The sequence below is a fragment of the Podarcis pityusensis genome (assembly GCF_964106645.2).
Source record: "Podarcis pityusensis genome assembly, chromosome: 7".
Lineage (NCBI taxonomy): Eukaryota > Metazoa > Chordata > Lepidosauria > Squamata > Lacertidae > Podarcis > Podarcis pityusensis.
The window spans coordinates 2,195,437-2,203,194 of NC_138031.1; the positions used below are offsets into that span (position 1 = coordinate 2,195,437).

The 7,758-nt window shown below is 48.1% G+C and overlaps 1 long non-coding RNA gene across 1 annotated transcript in view; it reads right to left on the minus strand.

Moving 5' to 3' along the window:
• LOC308480979 overlaps window positions 1-7,758 on the minus strand; it is a 171,657-nt gene that overhangs the window by 18,858 nt on the left and 145,041 nt on the right. The gene's annotated exons all lie outside the window — the stretch shown is intronic.

Genomic DNA, 7,758 nt, shown 5'->3' on the forward strand with positions numbered 1-7,758 from the left:
AGAAATGGTAGAGAATTTATGCAAATGCCCTCTGCATCATAGCTGGATTAGTTGTGCTTTACCCTGTGGGTAATAAAATCCAAAAGGTGTTTTCTTAGTTGCCATGAGTCAGTTTTAAACAATTTGCAAATTTTCATCTGGACTTGATAAAACAAGACTTTCCATATCAATGCGCAAACCCACAGCTGAACTGAAATTAGAATAAGCCATGAAATAGTCTGTTAAACTAAAAGTCAATTCATGTAATTTAGATTCCTGAGGGGATTTTGTAATTGGTTATGGTTTATGTGCATAAGTGCAGTTTGAATGCCACTTGTTCAAGGAAGTTTGCTTCCTTTATTATTATACCTAATTGATTCATTTGTCCCAGTCAGATCTAAATTACTTAACTTCATAAAAGAGGAAACTTTCTAACCTAATAGTTGTGTGTTTCCTTACAAAGTAACATATGATACCTCCCCATATTTAAAAAGCCCGTCCCTTGAAAGAACCTCTGAGGTTTCTCGTCACATCCTTACTCGAACATTTTAAATGTGGATTTCCCTGAAGCCGCTTAGAAAAGTTGTCATTACTGGAAGAGAATTCAAAATGTTTTATAACATGCTCACTTTTAAACATAAGAACATTTATTTTTGTATAGATATTAATGGGCTGGTTTAAAAATGTTTTTGTTTTTTTACGAAATATGAAATGTGTTGCTCATATTTAAATAAATATAAAAAGTGGCAACTATCAGTGCCGCGTTAAGGTATTTCACAGCTGTTTGTTCAAATAACAGCTTGCTGTGCATTTGCTCCTCATTTCTCCAAAATTGATTTGAAAATGGCGGGACCTACAGTTAAAATTGTGGCATACACACAAATGCCAGCAAAAGCATTGTTAACACACAAACCAGTAAGTTTAATGTCGATGCAGAAGGGGCCCTAGTTCAAAAGGGTGACGGACTGACATTTGGAGGAGGACCTCAGAGGTGTAGCAGAACCCTTAGTTCTCATTCCTTCTCATTCCTTACAGCAAGGTGCTCTGGCAGTTCTTGTGTACATTGTTATCCAGTGGGGGGAGAACCATGTGCAAGTAACTCATGGTTACATCTACCCCATACATTTAAAGCACATGGCTTCCCTAAAGAAAATGGGCTTTTCCTTTTTTTAGTCCTCTGGGTGGAAGGTTTTTTGTTTGTTTGTTTTCCTAGTTTGCAGGGAGATGGAGACAGTTGTAATTTGATTTCCTTCCCCCAATGGGAAAGCATGATAGCCTAGAGTGCTAGGAAATGTGGGTCTTGAGGCCTTTGGATGCCGTATGAGGTTCAACTGGGTTGCTATGATTTAACTCTGTTTTGTTAAATTTACTTCAGTGGCCTAGAAGGGTTGGGGCTCAGGAGGAGGAGAGGCTGTAGGCCTGGACAGAAGGCACCGCAGCCAATTTTGGGTTTCCCATCCTTGATGCACGTAAAGCACTTCTGAGTACAAAAAAAAGGTCTGGTATAAATGAAAATTTTAAGAAATAACAGCAGCAACATAAATGTGAAATGCCCCAGGTCCTCATCTATTCCTTACTTTTGTATCTTCCATATCCAAGAGAGAAACTTCTATCTGTGCTTATGCTTTTTGTCAATGATAAGCCATTTACTCATGTCAAACTCAGAGCGCCCTCAAGAGCATTATTCAAAGGCAGTGCCACAAGATGGCACTCTCAACATAAGGAATTGGCATTTATCCTATCTGCTCTAAAACATTTCCCATGAGGGCAGACACACCAGCCCCTTGCAGTAAAAACAAAGACGACTTGTGGTACCTTAAATATTATAGCATATTATTATTTTATATAGCTGTATATCAATATGTTTCTGGATAGTTTACAAGCAAAACTTCAGTAAGAATAGTAAAGGTAAAGGGACCCCTGAGCATTAAGTCCAGTCGTGACCGACTCTGGGGTTGCCGGTGCTCATATCGCTTTACTGGCCGAGGGAGCCGGCGTACAGCTTTCAGGTCACGTGGCCAGCAGGACTAAGGCGCTTCTGGTGAACCAGAGCAGCGCACGGAAACACTGTTTACCTTCCCCACTGGAGTGGTACCTATTTATCTACTTGCACTTTGACGTGCTTTTGAACTGCTAGATTGGCAGGAGCAGGGACCGAGCAACGGGAGCTCACCCCGTCGCAGGGATTCGAACCGCCGACCTTCTGATCAGCAAGTCCTAGGCTCTGTGGTTTAACCCACAGCACCACCCGCGTCCCTCAATAAGAATACAGCAAAACAGTAATTGAAATAAACAGTGTTCGAACCAAGCTAACGTTTATGGAAGACAAGACTCCAGTTTCTCCGGAGACCTCTGTTGGGTTTGGAACTTAACAGGTTAAGAAGTTCCCATGATGCCTCAGCATTCTGACGTCAGCTTTAGAAGCTGGGAGGAGTTTCGTCTCTGTTCCTCTCTGGTCTCTGAGGGAAGAGGTGGCAGTTTGTCATGGCTGCTGTGAGCCCAGGAGATTTCCTGGGGAAAGTCGGAATAAAGAACTGATATTAGACAAACCTGGTCTCTCTGTGTGTTTGTCGGAAGCTAAGTGGAAGCTACGTGACAGTTTCACCGCTGTGTTCAACTCTACTGAAGACGGAGCTGAGTGGCGCAGCTCGGAGGAAGCGCGCCGGGCATAAAGAGCTAATTGTGGATCGTAAATCAATTAGCGGGGGTCACGCCAAACCAATAAATCAATGCCAACAGGTTATGGGTGCTTAATCACCGATCGTAAAAACTGTCACAGGAACGCTTTGAAGTGCCGGAATGCGTTTGAAGTCGCTGGCAGGAGTTTTTGCCTGGTGTTAAGAGGCAAAGGAGAGCTGCGGAGCTCAGAGCAGCTGAAAGACACAGAGGTTTGCCTGTGCTGAGAGCTGAGTGCTGGGAGCTGAAGAGCAGCTGGAAAATCGTTTCTCCACGGATGGGTGCCGGAGGAGCTTGTGATCTGTGAGTACAGCTTGGGGCCCCTTGGGAGAACGGAAGACAATGGCAGGCAGCCAGGTCTTGGAGGACATTGCGTTTGAACAGCTCACTCTAAGAAGTTGGGCAAGGGCGTAAAGTGAGCAAGGGCTGCTGGGATGTGCTGTGAAGCTTCAGCAGGAGGCCAGAGCCCCGGAGAAGTATTGAGAAAAGTCTAGAGATGGCGGCAGCCCCTGTTCCTGATGTTTTAGCCTCAAGGAGTGCTAGTGAGCAGATCGGGGGGGCGAAGGATTCCAAAGGCAAGTGTAAAGGCTTTTCCACTGTGCGTGCTGGAGTGGAATGTCAACAAAGCAGGTTCCCAGAAAGCCGCAGTGGGAGCCAGGCCAGAGGGGGCGGAGCTGGCAAGGAGTGCTTTTCTGGAAGACGGAGAAGGAGGGCCAGGCCAGCTGGGAGGAGCCCCGGGCAGTGTTTTTCCACTGGAGTTCGTCGTTGCTGCCCATGGAGAGCGGAGACAGCTGGGCAGGAAGGTCCCAAGGTCAACCAGCTGAGTTCTCATGGGAACCAGTCTCGGAGAGGAGGCCAGCGTGGGAACGCAAGGGAAGGACGTGGTTCAGACGCTGGGGAGGGTTGTTTTCTTATCACTGCTTCTATGGCAACTGTGAAGAACAACTCCAGCCAGGACACGGTGACACGCTGGGTGTTGAATACTGCTGTTGGTCAGCACCTGCTAAGCGAGCCTGCTGGCAAAATGCGGAACTGCAGGGCTGTTTTCAACAGGACACAACTGTGATGTTAGCAGACGGAATGAGAAAGTCGGTTTCTGCTGTGGCTAACATGTTTTTTTCTCCTTTACAGGAGGAGCTAGAGGTCTACGTTGGGGGGAAACAAGTGGCCAACGTGAAAAGGGGGCAGAACAATCTCTTTGTTCTGGAGTCACCTCTGGAGGGTGGTGGGAATGCTGGAAAAGCACAGGTGCAGTGTGCTAAGGTTCCCAGTCATGTGCAAAAGCTGCACAGGTGCACAAAAGGGTACAAACTCCGGAAATGTGGGGGGTCCCTAGGGTGCAGGGCATGCAAAGGTGCACAGGTACATGGTTTTCCCGGGTTTGGGAGGGTAGCCAAAGAGCCCTTTGAGCTCTTTGGGGCAGGTGGTCCAAAGGTTCAGGACATGATCTTCTGTGGATATGATCCTGCAACCAATGGGTGGAAGTTTGCATACCCAGAGGGTGATCAAACCAAGCTGCTGGTCAGTAAGCAGGCTGAGTTCTGTGAACAGGATGGGTGTTCAAGACTCGGGGATAGTCCTGATTTTTCTCTCAGAATGTCTGTCTGATTCTGAGGAGGAAAGGGAGCCAGAGGCTGATCCCGGTGATGGGGACCAGGTCCAAGATCAGGGTTCAGAACCCGGTGATGGGGACCAGGTCCAAGATCAGGGTTCAGGGCAGGTTTGGGCATCTCCAAAGGTTGTGAAAGGAGTGTCCAGGTGTGAGGCTTCATCTCCGGTTAGCGTAATGGAGAAAGCTCACAAACAGGGTGTCAAGTCAGAGGGGGAAGAGTCTGACGGAGAAGACACAACTGCTGGCCCAAATGGGTCAGTAGGGTATCAGGTCACAAGTGCGTGGAAAAGTGTCGCACAGTGTGATTCTGGGAGTGTTGAAGGGGTTCAACAGGTGCCTGGGAAAGATGCCGGGAAGGGGCACAAGGCAAAGGGGAAGGTGTTGAACTCAAAAAAGGTCTTGTCAGAATGGTTCGGCAAGAGGGGGTGTTGGGTTTGGAACTTAACAGGTTAAGAAGTTCCCATGATGCCTCAGCATTCTGACGTCAGCTTTAGAAGCTGGGAGGAGTTTCGTCTCTGTTCCTCTCTGGTCTCTGAGGGAAGAGGTGGCAGTTTGTCATGGCTGCTGTGAGCCCAGGAGATTTCCTGGGGAAAGTCGGAATAAAGAACTGATATTAGACAAACCTGGTCTCTCTGTGTGTTTGTCGGAAGCTAAGTGGAAGCTACGTGACAGTTTCACCGCTGTGTTCAACTCTACTGAAGACGGAGCTGAGTGGCGCAGCTCGGAGGAAGCGCGCCGGGCATAAAGAGCTAATTGTGGATCGTAAATCAATTAGCGGGGGTCACGCCAAACCAATAAATCAATGCCAACAACCTCAATATGAGGAAAATTCCAGCTGCCTTTCTAAAATGCCTTAAGGAAGCATGCATGCTCAGTCTTACAGCTCGGAACAGGACACAGATGGTATCTAGGGTATGCATCTAGAAGCCAATCACTGATCAGCATTGTCAGATGGCGATCTATGGATGCCATAGCACCGGTATAACTTGTTCCTGAACGGTTGGAAAGTGGTTGTTGCTTGTTGGCATCCGTCTGTCTCCGGAGACAGTGGAGGAGTACGCCTTCACGGGTGAAGTCAAAGCGCTGGGGCAGGGGGCAGCAAACTTTTCAGCAGGGGGCCGGACCTTGTGGGGGGCCGGGCTATATTTTGAAAATAAAAATGAATTCCTATGCCCCACAAATAACCCAGAGATGCATTTTAAATAAAAGCACACATTCTACTCATGTAAAAACACGCTGATTCCCAGACCGTCTGCAGGCCGGATTTAAAAGGCGATTGGGCCGGATCTGGTCCGTGGGCCTTAGTTTGCCTACCCATGCGCTGGGGCATTAGAGCGCCTGCTGTGGCTGTGGAGACCAATACAGGACATGTTTGCTGGAGCTGATGAAGGTGTCTGGTTGTGCTGCTGCAGATGCACATGGCGTCGTTTCTTCTCAAAAAGGTGTTGCCCTGTAATGATGGGTGACAATGGGGAAAAAACTGGGTGCAGAAATCTTTTAAGCAATGGACACTATCTTTTGTAAACTTCCTTTCCTAAGTGCTCACAAACAGACTACTTAATTATCTGTTCCTACTGCAAAGCGCTGCCTTGAGTGGGGGCACCAGCCACTGTTCCTACCTGGTGGAAGGAGACATTGCTGCTGCTTTGGCCTACAGTGGTACCTTGGGTTACAGATGCTTCAGGTTACAAACTCCGCTAACCCAGAAATAGTACCTCTGGATAAGAACTTTGCTTCAGGATGAGAACAGAAATTGTGCTCTGGTGGCGCGGCAGCAGCGGGAGGTGCTTCAGGTTAAGAACGGACCTCCGGAAGGAATTTAGTACGTAACCAGAGGTTCCACTGTACTTGCTTGCCCCTTACCTGTGGGCAGCAGAGCAGGAGGTCTGGAGAAGATGGACTGACTAGCCACATACATTGCCACCACCATTAATTTACCTTCACCCTAGGGTCAGATGATAGCCGCTGCAGGGTAGCGATAAGTAGGACCTGGGAGAGACCTGGGTTCAAATCCCTCCTCAGCCACAAGCTCACTGGGTACAACCTTGGGCCAGTCACTGCCTCTCAGCCCAACCTACCATACTTTTCTGTCTATAAGATGCCCCCTTGTATAAGACACACACACCCATTTTGGGAGACTAAATTTTAAGAAAATGAGGGGAGCTGGCCCAAAGTTGTTGAGGCTCCCCCCCCCCCCGCTGCAGGCAGGAGACACTCCCTAGATCGTTTCCCATGCACAGCGGCATCGGGTGAAATTGCGCTCCCTCCAGCCATCCAGTTTGCAGGAGCGCAACCTCCCACGATGCCACTGCACATAGGAAACGATCCAGGGAGTGCTTCCCATGTGCAGCGGCATCAGGTGAATTTGCGCTCCCATCACAGAGCTGGCTGGCGGCATGCAGCTTCTCCCCACAATGCAGCCGCGGGCGGGAAACACCTCCCAGATCGCTTCCCGCTCACTGCAGCATCAGGGAAAGGCGTGCTCCCGCCAACCGAATGGCTGGCGGCGTGCCGCTCCCCCCCCCATGCCACTATCCGTGTATTGGACAACCCCAGTTTTTTGATGTGGTTTTTGTGTCAAAAAGCCTCGCTCAAAACACAGAAAAATACGGTACTTTGTAGGGATATTGTAGGGATTAAAAGAGGAGGGAGGAAGAACCGTACATGCCATTTGCAGACCCTACAAGTTTCCCTATTTTTCAGGGACAGTCCCAGATTTACAGAAGCTGCCCCGGTTTCTGATCTGATCCCAGAATGCCCCACTTTTCCTTAGGATGTCCCTACTGGAGAAATGTTGGGTGATATGGGGTTATCCGACCCCTGAACCATCTGAAGCCAGCCCTGTATAGGGAGGTTTTTAAAAATGTTTAATTATTTTTTTAGATATGTTGGAAACAGCTCTGAGTCGCTGGGGCAACGCAGTCAGAGAGGTGGGGTATAAATAGTAAAATTATTATGTAATAGGACATGGGTAGGCAAACTAAGGCCCGGGGGCTGGATCTGGCCCAATTGCCTTCTAAATCCGGCCCGCGGACGGTCCAGGAATCAGTGTGTTTTTACATGAGTAAAATGTGTCCTTTTATTTAAAATGCATCTCTGGGTTATTTGAGGGGCATAGGAATTTGTTCAATCCCCTCCCCCCGCGAAATATAGTCCGGCCCCCCACAAGGTCTGAGGGACAGTGAACCGGCCCCCTGCTGAAAAAGTTTGTTGTAATAGGACATCCCTGTTTTCATCAGAAAAATGTTGGAGTACGATCTTGGCGCATTTGTACCCTCTCTCCAGCCAAAAAAAGCTCATCAGAATGGCAATACATACAACCAGAACAAGATTGCTGAGTTTTGGAATATGGTGTTTGCTGAGATCTTGCTGATAACTGAACAAACAATTACTCCATCCTTTTATCTGGCACTTTTGAACCTGTATGTGGGAACAAGAATGGGATTTGAAAAGTAAATAACATTTCTCCCCTCTTAGCAGCAGCCCAGGGC